The sequence below is a fragment of the Artemia franciscana genome, chromosome 1 (genome assembly GCF_032884065.1).
Source record: "Artemia franciscana chromosome 1, ASM3288406v1, whole genome shotgun sequence".
Classification (NCBI taxonomy): domain Eukaryota; kingdom Metazoa; phylum Arthropoda; class Branchiopoda; order Anostraca; family Artemiidae; genus Artemia; species Artemia franciscana.
Genome location: NC_088863.1, coordinates 67,123,483 through 67,137,900, shown reverse-complemented (window position 1 = coordinate 67,137,900; position 14,418 = coordinate 67,123,483). Strand labels below are relative to the sequence as shown.

The window sequence follows — 14,418 nt, the reverse complement described above, 5'->3', positions numbered from 1 at the left end:
CTTTTATTATTGTTTTTTACTTGACTCTAGAAAAGAATTGGTTGGTATAAAATAAAAGCACTTTGTATCAAAGTGTTAGATTCTATAATCAAACACTTGGTTTTGAACATTTCAGCTAAACTGAGTCTTCTCTACCTTATCTTCCTGACAGTCCCAAGTCCCCCAAATAAAGTTGACATCTAGACGAGAATTTTTTTTGTTCAGACGATATCCGGGAGCTGAATTTTGTGACGAAATTGTTAATCAAAGAAAGAGTGTACTTCTGAAAAATATGTGTAATCCTTACCCCTCAATCCTGAGACATATCCTAGGAACCAACATCAAATGTGGGAACTTGAATAACTGTCTACTTTATACATTTTAAAGCTGCCTGTGATGAAAGGAACTTACTCTAGTTGGACTTAAAATTGTGTAGGCCTAAGGACTAATGATCAATAAGAATTTCTGTTTTGTCTGTCTTTGTTTTTTCTGGATAACTATCAGAGACTGATAATATATTCCTCAGCCTCAAAGATAGTGAAATCTATTCTCTGCAGATTCCAACGTACTCCCCTTCGGAAAAATCTTTTTTGGAAAATTCACTCCATAAGAATCTCTTTTATGGAAAATTTACCTAGGAAAATTCCACACAAAAGAAAATTTCGCGATTCCTCTTGGAAAATTCTTCCTATGCGTAAGATCGATCACCCAAAGGAAAATTAAGATAAATAAAAAAACCAAGAGAAATAAAGGATGAAGGTACTTTTTCTTGTTTGAAAATTCTCTTCATGTGTTTCTGACTTTTTTCAAGTTTTAAAGACATTTCTGATATTTGTTTTATGGAAAGATTTTCTGACACTTCAAATGAGCTCTTAATCTAGCTAAATCAGAGGTATAAAATTAAAATAGGAAAACACATATATTGCAAAATTATAGTACAGAAATATTTACTGTACTATAATTAGTACAGATACACTATAAATATTATACTGTACTATAAAGTTAATAGAAATATTAACTTATGAAAGCTAATTTTCCGAGGGTCTATACCTGCTCCTTTTTGCTTACTATCATGGATTCTGCACGACGCTTTACATGCTTGCATATTGAAACTTTCTAAAAAAAATTGTTTAGCATAGAAGGCTTTATTCCAGTATGAATTCTCAAATGGTATAATAAATAATTTTTCTGATTGTCGTTTTTAGCAAATATGCTGTAATTGTATGGGATTTTGCTAGTATGAAGCTTCATATGACTGGATAAGCGAGAGCTGATAGAAAATACTTTACCTTACCTTAGACCTTAGATCCTCCTGTGCCGCCAGAGGCACCCAGGGCATCCACGAAGAGCCGCCAGTCATCCCGCATGTGCGCCGCTGCCCAAACATCTTCCCACTGGGGCTGGATCGTCGCGTGGATGTTCGACAAATCCCGTTGGTAGGTGCGACGCAGCGTGTTCTTGGGTCGACCTCTCCTGCGAGTTCCCTCGGGTTCCCACTCTAGGATCTGCCTAGGGATCCTGTCTTCCTTCATACGGATGACGTGCCCAAGGTATCGCCATCTACGTTGTCGGATGACGTCTGTGACCCTGGGCTGGCCTGAGATAGGGCGGACTATCTGGTTGGTGACGTGTTCCCTCCAGTCGATGTTCAGGATCCTCCGAAGGCAGTTGTTTTCGAAGGCTAGGATCCGTCTTTCTTGTTGCTGATTCAACTTCCAGCACTCACTGCTGTAGAGAAGTGCAGAAAGGACGTTGCTGTTAAATAGCCTCAATTTCAGCTTCAGGGAATACTTTTTCGATCGCCATACTGGCTTTAGTCGGTTAAAAGCTCCACTGGCTTGCCCAATCCTCTGCTGCACTTCTCGCTCACTTGATCCTGAATTCTCCACAGTATTGCCGAGGTACCTGAACTCAACGACCTGCTCGATGGTTGAATCTCCGCATTTCATGTCCAGAGGGGAATCGGTTGTTGCCATACTCTTTGTCTTCTCCGTGTTGATCTTGAGTCCAAGTCGGCTACCATTTTCACGGATAGTATTAAGATTCCTGGAGTTTGGCCTTGTTCCTCTCCATCAAGGCAATATCGTCAGCAAAATCCAGGTCGGCTAGCTTTTTGGCTTCTCCAATTTGGATGCCAAATCCTGTATAATCACGAAGTACGTAATCAATAACGAGGACAAAGAGTAACGGAGAAAGGACACAATCCTGTTTTACGCCGGACATGATACGGAAATATCTGGTGTTCCCATCTTGGGTCCGAACACAGCATTCTGTGTTTTCATACAATGCAACAATTAGGGACACTATTTTTTCAGGGATTCCATAGTACCGCAGGATTTTCCAAAGCGAGTCTCGGTCGATGGAGTCGAACGCTCTTTCGAAGTCCACGAAAATCAGGTACATTTTTTGTCTCCATTCATTGGACTCCTCGATCATCATTCGTAGCACATAGATGAGGTCAGTGCAGGAACGGGACGGCCGGAAGCCATGCTGTACGTCATGCAAGTGACTATCGAGGGCTGTCTGAATGCGCCGGAGAATAATCTGTGCGAAGAATTTACCCGGAATCGAATTGAGACTAATGCCCCTCCAGTTGTCACATTTTGTCGCGTCGCCTTTCTTAAAAAGTTTGATGAGCGTACTTTTTGTCCAATCATCAGGTACTTTCTCAGACTTCCAAATGCTAGCAAAGAGTGTCAGCCACACAGTCATACAGACGCTAAGTGATGCTTTTATCATCTCAGCTGATATCCTGTCTGTACCAGCAGCTCTACCATTTTTCAGCTTGCAGGCTGCTTGACTGATTTCTATATCAGACGGTTCTTCGGTGCTGATTTGGAGGTTCAAACAGGGGGTTACGGGGATGTCAGGCGGATCCAGAGGGCGGGGTCTGTTCAGAACCTTTTCGAAATGCAAGGCCCATACTTCGGCGATTTCCGATGGGCCTGTGACAGTTTCGCCACTCGCATCCTTGACTGGTCCGTTTACGTTTCGGCTTTTCCCCACGATTTCGTCAGTAATCTTGTATACGGCTCTGAAGTCACCTCGTTTTGCCGCTTCCTCCGCCATGGCAGCTTTTTCCTCCAGAAGGTTGCGCTTGTCCCCCCTTGCACTTCTTTTGACTAGTTTATCCAGATCTCTGTACAGTTGAATCTTTAGGACTGTGTCGTTGTATTCACCACCATTAAGAAGCTGCTGTTTTAGGTTGCATCGGTCACCAATCAGGTTCCATGTCCTCTCGGATAGCCATTGGTCTTTGGGCCTCTTGACATGCCCAACCGTAGCAGCAACCGTTTGGCTGTAAACCTCCTTGATGGTGTTCCAGGTCGACTCCAGACTGGCGTCAGTGTCATCATCTAGGGCGAGGGCTTCGAACTTGTTAGAGAGTGTAAGGGCAAACACATTTCGTATTGCCGGAGTAGAAAGCTTTGCGGAGTCGAAGGCGGGGTTTGCCTTGGGACTGGTCTTCGATGCAGCCTTTAACTTCAATGATATTTTTGCTATCTTTAGGGCGTGATCGGATGCCACGTCAGCTCCTCTGAAGGCTCTCACATCTTGTAGACTAGACTTCCATTTTCTATTTATCAGAAGGTTGTCGATTTGGTTGTGCGTTCTCCCGTCTGGGGAGTTCCAGGAATATTTGTGGATTGTTTTGTGTGCAAACATAGTGCCCCCAATTATTAGGTCATTTGTCAGTGCAAAGTCCACTAGTAGCGTTCTTTTCTCGTTTATTTCGCCGAGTCCTTCGCTTCCCAGGACCTCAGCGCAGTAAGACTTATCATTCCCCACTTTGGCGTTGAAGTCACCGGCGAAGCAGATTAAGTCATGACTGGGAATGTCTTTTGCCACAGCCTGAAGGGTGTTGTAAAAGCTGTCCTTCGTCACGTCGTCTGCGTCGTTAGTTGGTGCATAGCACGCTACTAGGGTTAGTTTTGCATTGTTACCAGCGAATCGGGCTGTGATGGTCCTTTCGTTAATGGGGGTCCATTTCGTCAGCGCTTTTGAGGCTGGTTTGGAGAGCATTATGGCTACACCCGCTTCTTTATTTTTCTCGAGGCCACTGTTAGGATAGTATACCCCATATCCAGGTTCTGTCTTCCTGCTCCAGTCCAACGGACCTCAGAGAGGGCTAGAATATCCAAGCCATAATTATCCATTTCTTTCAGAACCTGTTCAGTTTTTGATAGTTGGGCCATGGTTCTTATATGCCAGACCGAGTTTAATAGGGCAATTGGGTTTTAAGAAGCGTGTCCGGGGGCCGTCCAAGGTCGTCGCCGTGGGGGTGTTCGGGGATGGTCCATGGTCGGTATCACGTTGGGCAATCATATCACACAAATTGGGAAAAAAACTTTGGCTCACTTTACCATATACTTTATATTCCTTTGGTAATGCCTTTTTACCTCAATTTTTTGCTATGTCGAGAATTGGAATGATTTTTTTCTTTTATTAGATAATTCAGTCTCATGTTCCTGCACTTAAATTTAATTCTGTCCACTAGCAATAGGTATAGGTATAGTGGGGATCTTAAATTGATTGATAGAATCATCTGCTCCTGATAAATCTTGTAAAACTTTCATTTTTTATTTTCTTAGGTGGACCTTCTTCTGGTTGACTAAAATTGCCCTCGCCCAATTTCTTTGCCAAGTTGGCAAGGAAGGAGCCATCATTCCCTGCATGTTCGTCGGAAATTCTAGAGAAGCTTTCGATTTTATTCAAAATTAATATGTTAAATATGCACTGGTATAAAATAAAAAATAGAAACATTTTCAAATTTTAGGGCTTTTATATTTCGCTGCGTGGAGGAAAGTGACAAGTTGGGCCCGGCTATTCCTAAATGTTATTCCCTGGTTTGAGTTGTCCCTGCTATGATTTTTAGCATTCCGTTCTTTATTCTGAAGTGCTTTGTTTGAAAACTGGGCTTTGTCTGAAAGCTGTGCTTTCAGTGGTTTGTGCTAGGTTCCAAAGGATTCCCTTGTCTATTCTGAAGGGGCTTTATATGAAAATTATGATATGAGATGTTTAGTTATACTATTTCAAAATTTGAGTTGTCTGTCCTTTCCTTGTCTATTTCGAGGCTGCCTTGTGTGAAAATTATGATTTGGCATGCCCTTTCATTGTTGGACTTGTTGTGCTAGGCTTTGTAGGATTCCTTTGTCTCTTTCGCATGGGTATTGTTTAAGGATTTGGATATTGTTTAAGTCTATTTTGAAATGATGCTTTTTTGAAAGTTATGGTTTGATATATTTAGTTATGCTTTTCCTTGCTTTGACTTGTCAATGCTAGGTTTGTTAGCATTTCCTCTTCCATTCTGAAGGTGCTTCGTTTGAAAGCTATGGTTTGATATTTTTAATTTTTCAATTTCATGGTTAACTTGTCTGTGCTTTCTTTGTCTATTTCAAAGGTATCATGGTTGAAATTTATGGTTTGGCATATTTAGCTATATTATTTCATGGTCTGACTTATCTGTGGTGGGTATCTTTTTCTGTTTTAAAAGTGTGATGTTTCAAACCTATGATTTGTTGTGAATAGCTATGCTGTTTCGTGGTTTGAGTTTGAACTACATGTGCTAGGTTTCTTTGTCTATTTTAAAGGTGTGTTGTTTGAAACTTTTGATTTTTATGTTCAGTTATGCTGTTTCGTGGTTAGAGTTGTCGGTGCTTTCCTTGTCTATTTCGAAGGTGTGTTGTTTGAAATTTAGGATTTGGCATATTAAGTTATGTTTTTTCATGGTTTGATTCATCTCAACTAGGTGTCCTTGTGTATTTCAAAGTTTTCTTGTTTGAAACTTATGGTAGCTATGTTTAGGTGTGCTATTTCGGTAGTTTGATTTGTCGGGGCAATTCTTGTTAATTTCCAAGGCTTGTTGTTTGAAATTTATTTTTGCTATGTTTTGTTTAGCAATTTTATGATTTGACATTTGCCTTTTTTCCTCCTTCTATCCTCTGGCGTAAGATTGTGTCTAATCTTTTCCAAACTTTTTGGTCTCATCTGTTTTCTTTTTTTTTCGCTGTACGACATCGTTTCCGTGGATTAAGACTTGTTCTTGTCTTTTCCAATCCTCTTGGTCTCATTTGGTCCTTTTTTCACCAATGCTACTTCCTTTCCTTGTCTTCTGACTGGATCTATTCTTTTTAACCTTCTTGAAGGTTGAGAGAGCCTTCATCTGGCTCTCTTTTCGCCTCACACGGTTTCATTCCTTCTCTTAAGACTTGGTCTAGTCTTTTCCAACCCTACTAGTCTCACCTGACTCTCTTTTCACCCCTGTATTACTTCCTTCCCTGTCTTAAGACTTGATCTAGTCTCTTTCAAGCTTTTTGGTCTCATTTGCCTTTCTTTTCGCCCATTCAACTTTCTTATCCTATCTTATGACTTGATATATTCTATCCAACCCCCTTGATGTCCGCTGTTTCTCTTTTTGCCCTCTGTGGTCTTCTTTTCATTGCTTTGGACTTGTTCTAGTCTTTTCCAAACTTCTTGGTCTCATATGGTCCTGTTTTAGGCAACGCAACTTTTTTCTCTTTCTTACGGCAGTAGTATCCCCACTGGCATTCTAGTGACAGCCCTATCCCTCTATTCCATTCCAGCCCCTGCTTTCCAGTCATCCATATCCCATCATTCCATGACATTTAGCAGGTGCATGTTATGTCATAGGGAATGTTTTCTAAGAAACGCAGGGGTCTGTTACGTCACAGGGAACGTTTAATTTTGCTTTATCTATATATATATATAAAAATAAGTTGTTTGTCTGTTGACTGAAGTCATGCATGTTTGTCGACTGACGTCGTTATAAGGATTGAGCATTATGCCGTCATGAAGTTGTTTGTCGACTCACGTCATGTTTGTCGACTGACGAAATTACAGACCGGGACACCGGGACACAAATGACGACCGGGACACAGGGAATATAAATGACGACCGGGGCACTCAAAGAGAAATTACAGACTGGGACACCGGGACACAAATAACGACCGGGACACAGGGAATATAAATGACGACCGGGACATAGGGACACAACTACAACGGGGACGCCGGGGGGGCACAGGGGGATATATAAATGACGACCGGGACACAGGGAATGTTCAATTAGCAATCACCATCAACAAACCTCAAGGGCAATCATTAGAATAATGAGTTATAGATCTGAATACAGATTGTTCTTCCCAGGGACAACCGGGATACAAATGACGACCGGGACACAGGGAATATAATTGACGACTGGGACACTCAAAGAGAAATTACAGACTCGGACACCGGGACACAAATGACGACCGGGACACAGGGAATATAAATGATACCGGGACAAAGGAACACAACTACAACGGGGACGCTGGGGGGCACAGGGGGGATATATAAATGACGACAGGGACACAGGGAATGTTCGATTAGCAATCACCATCAACAAAGCTCAAGGGCAATCGTTAGAATAATGAAGTATAGATCTGATTACGGATTGTTTTTCTCATGGATAATTATATGTTGCATGTTCAAAAGTCGGTAAACCTGACAATCTATTTATATGCACAGACAATGGGACAGCGAAGAATGTTGTATATTCGCAAGTTTTATAAGTTTTGCGAATATAACTATTACGTAGTTATATTCGCAATATATATATATATATATATATATATATATATATATATATATATATATATATATATATATATATATATATATATATATATATATATATATATATATATATATATATATATATATATATATATATATATATATATATATATATATATATATATATATCATGAAAAGAGAAATCACCAATGCTACAGCACAAACAAAAAAAAAAAAAAAAAAAAAAAAAAAACACAAGGAGAAAAGGAAGACTGTTGTCCTAAATTAGTGATTAATATAGACCAGCACTTGAATGAGGCCTTAACCCTACTCATCCATAAAATCACATAGGTCAAACAGCATAGCCACACACAATCAACCATAAAGAACAATCCATGGACAGGCAGTCATGTCGCCAATAAGTATAAGTCGTCATTTACCGAACAATACAAAAAATAATATAGACAAATAATTCAGAGGCAACACCCAACATAAGGGCTCATCAGGAGAATACACTGGCCTATATAGGGTTTCGCCACTCTAAATTCTCTACCCAGCACAGTGTTGTGGCTACCACAGAATATCCATTGCATTCCCGCGTCAGGTATCACCCCCAAAATACATGCCTATGAAAAAAAAACCAGCAAATGTAAAACAACCAAGTAAAACCAAAACAAGCTTATCCTGTTAATATATCCCTACCTTTAGCAACAATAGGTAAACTAAATATTATAAATTTTACCAAATCACAAATATTAACACCTTGCAAAAAACTTGAATGAACTAAACAATTATAGAATTCATCTTTACCATGTGGCTAATTTTTTAAAAAATCCGCTCAATTAGAAACACAATTCAAAATAAATGGCGCTGTGACAACATTTCTCGAACCTCCGAAATTAGTTAAAAATTTCTTTAAGTATTTCTAGATAATTCTTTTGATATTTATTTAAAAGTTCGTTATAATGAAAACTAAATTTTTTAAATTGCCAAGTTAATTTATTTGCAGAAAAACCTCTTGATATCAATTTTTGGCTTAAGATTTTACATCTATTTTTAAAATCAATATAATTACTACAAATCCTTGCATAACGAAGTAACTGTGAGAAAAACGCTGAATATGTGATATTTGAGTGTATATTACTTTCAGGGAATGGGAAACTAATCACTTCAAAATCAAAATCATCCGTTTTATTATACATTTTAAAACTTAATTTATTATTATCACAAATATTAATATTTAAATCTAAGAAATGATCTTCATGACCAGCGCCATGACTAGGCTCAAGAATAAGCTCTGATGGATATATATTTTTAGAAATATCAATGAAATCCTTACAATTTAAGACCAAAATATCATCTAAATATCTTTTATTGTTTGACAAAGCATGTTTTAAATTAATTGGATTATTCTTATCCATCATATATTTATATTCTAGTTGACTTAAAAACAAGTCAGCTATAAATGGGCTGGCATTCCCCCCCATGGGAATTCCCATAATTTGCTTGTACAAATCACCCCCAAATCTTATATAAGTATTGTATAAAACAAATTCCAATAACTCAAAAATCATATCCAAGCTGTAACATCTCAAGTTAACTGTAGTATTAAAGCAGTTTGTCCATATAGCTTTTTTATTATAAATGTCTATTTTTAAGAACCTTTTACTAGATAAGAGGAAAGATTTCTTTATAACAGTTTTTAAATTATCAAACACTAAATTAAGTGATAAATTAGTATACATTGTCGCAAAATCGAAAGACTCAATTCTTTTAGCTGAAACCATTGTTAAAGAATCTATCACCTGCAGTGAATTATTAACACTCCAATATGGATTAAAATTCGAAAATTTTTTAATACCAGAACAATAGGTTTTAAGTTTATTTACAATTTCCTTTAAAATTAAAGAGAGGTCAGTAGCAGCAATGCGGGTTGGACATTTAGCTGCTCCAGCAATAAACCGTGGTTTAGGGGGATTCTTATGAAATTTTACAGTCCAATATAGGAAAGGGAACTTTTTATCATTGTCATTTATTTTAATATTAAAATTTTTAAAAGTATTTCTTCAGTCTTTTCAATTAAATTCTCATCCTCTATATTTACCTTTTCATAAACATTAGTTGTGCATAACTCCCTTTTTAAGATATCACAATACAGCTTCTGACAAATTATGGCAAAATTATTATTAGCTTTATCCACTGGCACAATTACAAATTCATTCTTTAGATTAGCAATTGCTTGTTTAATCTTCGCATTATAAAATAATGATTTAGTGTTACTATTTTTTAAGTTAGAATATATTTTATTTCTTACTCTGCTAACAATTAAATTCTTCCAACTTTGAAAACTCTCTCTATTTTTATTCTCTTTCTTACACCACTTATCAATAAATAAATCAAAATCATTTTCCAAGCCATCAAGAACACTCGATGGTTTCAGATGATGAGAAAGGCGGAAATTAGCCCCTTTATTCATTATAATTTGAAGATCATCTTGCTTTATTATTGACAAGTCCCCTGTTATAACATGTTTGTAAGTAGGATTTACAAATGGGCCAAGTTGCTTACAATTGCAAACCGGTTTCCAATTTATATCACTATCTAGTTTTTTTAGTATCAAATTATAATTAAAAATAATTTGCCCAATAGTTTTTGAAAATTTATAAGTTAAAACTGGACTATCATTATAATTTAAATTACTAGGAAGGGCCTGTTTCACATGCTGCTGATTTAAAATTTCTGGTAAATTAATATCTTCAATCTGCTTACAAGTAAAATTAATAGGTAAATATAATCTGTTATCCTTATTACTAATCTTATCGAACTTTTTCTTTTTTGAAATAAATTTCGTTTTAGTTAGAATGCAAATTGTATCACATATTACTTTAAAATTATAATCAAGAGCTGTATTATTCTTAACAATCCAGAAAAGTTTGATTAAATTCCTCTTGGATAAATTATTTAGACACTTTATTACAGAAATCATACCCCTAGATTCAAGTAGCTGGCATAGATCTATAGAAAGCATATGTACATCTAATTCATTTTTTCTATTATTTTTCCTATGTCCTCTCGATCGTTTTTTACGTTTAGTAGGACAAGTAAAAGAAGGATGGTCCATAAAACCATCAATACATTTAACAACAACATGAGACATGTCACCATATTTTGCTACACGATCATTTAGCCCAAAAGGATAAGCTGTACCAAGAGTATGGATCCAGAAATCCTCCTGTTTACGTAGTCTATTATTCTTCTCTTCTTTATTTAAATTTTCTAATTCTAAATTTTCTAAAATTGTGACAGTTATATCTGATATGGAACATTTACCATTATTACAATGTTGAACTAGATAGTTATTAGTTTTTTCATTATTAACTGTTGTCTTGTGTCCAGAAAATCTTTTATATATATTATTAGTTGTTTCCCCCACATATTGTAGGCAGCATTTATTACATTCTAATAGGTAAATTACATTGGTTGTTCTACAATTAACATTACCACGTAACTTGCATGCAAAATTTTTATTATACAATGTACTTTTAACAGAAGTCCGTGGGACAAAATGATCTTGGCAAAGAAAACAACGACTTTTACACTTACTAACTTTCAAAAAATCGTTCCGTGTTCCGAGGCTAATATTTGTGTTTTGTTGCATAAAAAGTTATTGAAAATAAATCCAAAACAAACCAACATCCAAATCAAAATCCAACAATCAAAGTCCAAAAAACATGCCAAGATCAATAGGTCAATAAATACATAAACAAAAAGATGAAAGAACATGAAATTTGCATAAGTGCCATCTCACCAATAATTAACAATATCAGGTTAAAAACCTGGGCCAGGGTAAAGGTCTGTCGGGGAGAAAACTAAAAAAAAATTTTCTCCACCAGCCTTGGATCCAACCTGGAATAATATCATGAAAAGAGAAATCACCAATGCTACAGCACAAAAAAAAAAAGGAAGACTGTTTTCCTAAATTAGTGATTAATATAGACCAGCACTTGAATATATATATATATATATATTTATATATATATAGATATATATATATATATATATATTCACAGTTGGGACACAGGGACACAACTACAATTGCGCGTAACGACTTACGCGCGTGGGAGGCTTGGGGGGTGCGAAGCGCCCCCACCAACTAGGTGTTGGGGTGGCGCGAAGCGCCACCCCAACAACTCGTTACATTATAGAGAATGTTTTCTAAATGAAGCATGTGTTAGTCGTTTAAAAATTTCTTTTTAAAAGACCTTCTGGGCTTTACTCCAGGATTTCTTTGGTTGTTATGTAATAGTTTCTTAAAAAAAAACCTACAGGGAGCCCGCCAAATCAAAATTTCCTTCGGTGCTAAGTCATAGGGTTTGGGTTTTACCTAATAGAGAGTGTATTCGTCAGTATGCAAATTTTACCAAATAGTTTCTTTGGCTTTCAAAAACCTACGAGGGCCAGGGGAAAAAACCTTCAAAGCATCTTTACTCTAGGATTACTAAGATTGTTATTTAATAGTTTATTTAATTCTTAAAGATTTTAGGGCCCGCTAGTGGGGGAACCTTCAAGAGGCTTAACCCTAGCGAGCGATTTCACCAGGCCCCCTAGCTTCCAATTCTAACCGAGGCCCCTAGCAACCAGTTCTAATGGAGGTCTACCATCCAATTTCGCCGCGCCTTTTAACCTAACCACACAAGCCCTAGTATCTAATTTCCTTCAGAATCCAAGGATCTTGGAATCCTGGAGCCTTAGAATCCAATTTCATCGGGACCCTAACCTAACGACCGGGTGCGCTAGCATCCAATTTCACTAGGCCCCTAACCTAGTCTAACTACCGGGCCCCTAGCGAGCAATTCTATCCAGCAGACGCTTGTTACGTAATGAGTTGTTTACTTTTGGCTATTTCTATATGAGTTGTTTACTTTTGGCTATTTCTTACTTTTGGCTAAGTTACGATCCCTGATCGTAACTTAGGGGGCACACATGTTGGTGCTACGTAATGACGGTGCACACATGGGTATTGCGTAATGATGGTGCACACGTGGGATGCTACATAATGTTTGAAGAAATTTCTTTTTTTTCAATATGTTTATATTTTTTCCTCAGGGAATATTTATTAACTAAAGAATTTTATCTACATTAGGACTCAAAAGGGACTCCCCCTCAGTAAAATGGAATTTTAGAAAGTTGGACCAATAAAATCTTTCTAACATTTTGATTTGGCTAATACATTTTACATGATAAACTATTCCACGCTAGGAGAACTCTTATTCGCGCAAACTAGACTGGTTGAATGAATTGTGTGTTCTCATATGGCTCCTGATATGAGCAGAGGTGAAACTCACATACTAGAAATTGATTGAATTTGGTATTCATCTGCATAATAAGTAATGCTTTTAAAGAATTCTATCAGATAATATTGTGGTTGCTCTTGGTGCATGTTTTTTAATAATGTAGTCTCTTATTTTATTGGAACCTTGACGTGCTTTCAAAAATGTAATAAAAGCGAGAGTATCGTTATGGGTAAAATATGGTACACCATTATACATGATCAAAAGTCTTTCTTTCCCTCTTCACTACACATAATTTTACATTTAATCATTTAGATGATTGGATCAATAAATCTAAAAGATGCAAACTTTTATTCTACATACAAATTTTGTTAATAAAACAAATATACAAATATTATTAAAACACAGGAAAAGTGATTCAAACTCAAAAACGGAAAAAAACAAAACATGAAAAAAGCTTGTAAAGGATAAAATATAAGCAAAAAGAACCGCGAATTAAATAAATACGGCGATCCTACCAACCAGTTCCAGATCGGGGAAGGGGGTTGATGCTAGAGATAATGTTTTATTTACTTTTTATTTCACGTTTTACGAAGCTCCTAAATGCAAAAATAAAGAATTTTGTATTTTTTGTTAGAAGAAAGATTACGGATACATGTGTTGTTGAATGGTCCTTTTGGCTATAATAAGCGTCTATGTCACCCGTTTATTTTGTAGGACTACCTGCACCTCTTAAAAACGAATGCACGTTTTAAACACGCACGGCATTGCTGTCTCTGAGACTCGAAGCTCAATATGCGTACAGATTTTTGATAACTCTAAATCAATGAACTATCACAGAATTTTCACGCAAGAGCTTTTTAGAATTTTTGGCTGAAATTGCTGTTTTGTGTCACAATGTGGCTGAAAACACCAATTTGCTGTGGGACAGTCTTTTTGGCAAAAATAAATGCTTATGTTAACCCTTATTTTGTAGGAGTACCTGCACCTTTTAAAAACGAATGCGCCACCCTTTGGTATTGCTGCCACTAAAACTCGAGGCTGAATATGCATATGGATTTTGATAATTCTAAATCAATTATTCCAGAATTTTCACCCAAAATCGTTTTGGCCCTATTTGTGGCTAAAATTGTTGTTTCGGACCACAAAATGGCTGAAAACTTCACTTTGCTCTGGGACAGTCTTTTTGTCTAAAACAAAATTCTATTACCCTTTTTCATTTATACGACTACCTGCACCTTTTAGAAACTAGTGTGCTACCGTACGGCGTTACTGCCTCTTAAAATCGAGGTTCAATATGCGCATAGATTTTCGTTAATTCTGATAAATTTTCTAATGACTATCTGAGAATTTCACGCAATAGCATTTTGGCCTTTTTTTGGCTAAAACTCTTGTTTTCCACCAAAAAAGCTGAAAACACCACTTTGCTGTGGGATAGTATTTTTGGCTAAAGTCAATGTCTGTGTTAACCGTTTTTTTTTGTAGGACTACTTGCACTTTCAAAAATGAATGCGCTACCGTACGACGTTACTATCTCTGAATCGCGAGGCTCAATATACGTATAGATTTTCGATAA

General features: G+C 36.9%; 1 protein-coding gene across 1 annotated transcript in view; it reads left to right on the top strand.

Annotated features, from left to right (window-relative positions):
- LOC136033156 (DNA (cytosine-5)-methyltransferase 3A-like) overlaps positions 1-14,418 on the top strand; it is a 32,046-nt gene that overhangs the window by 9,828 nt on the left and 7,800 nt on the right. The window lies entirely within an intron of this gene.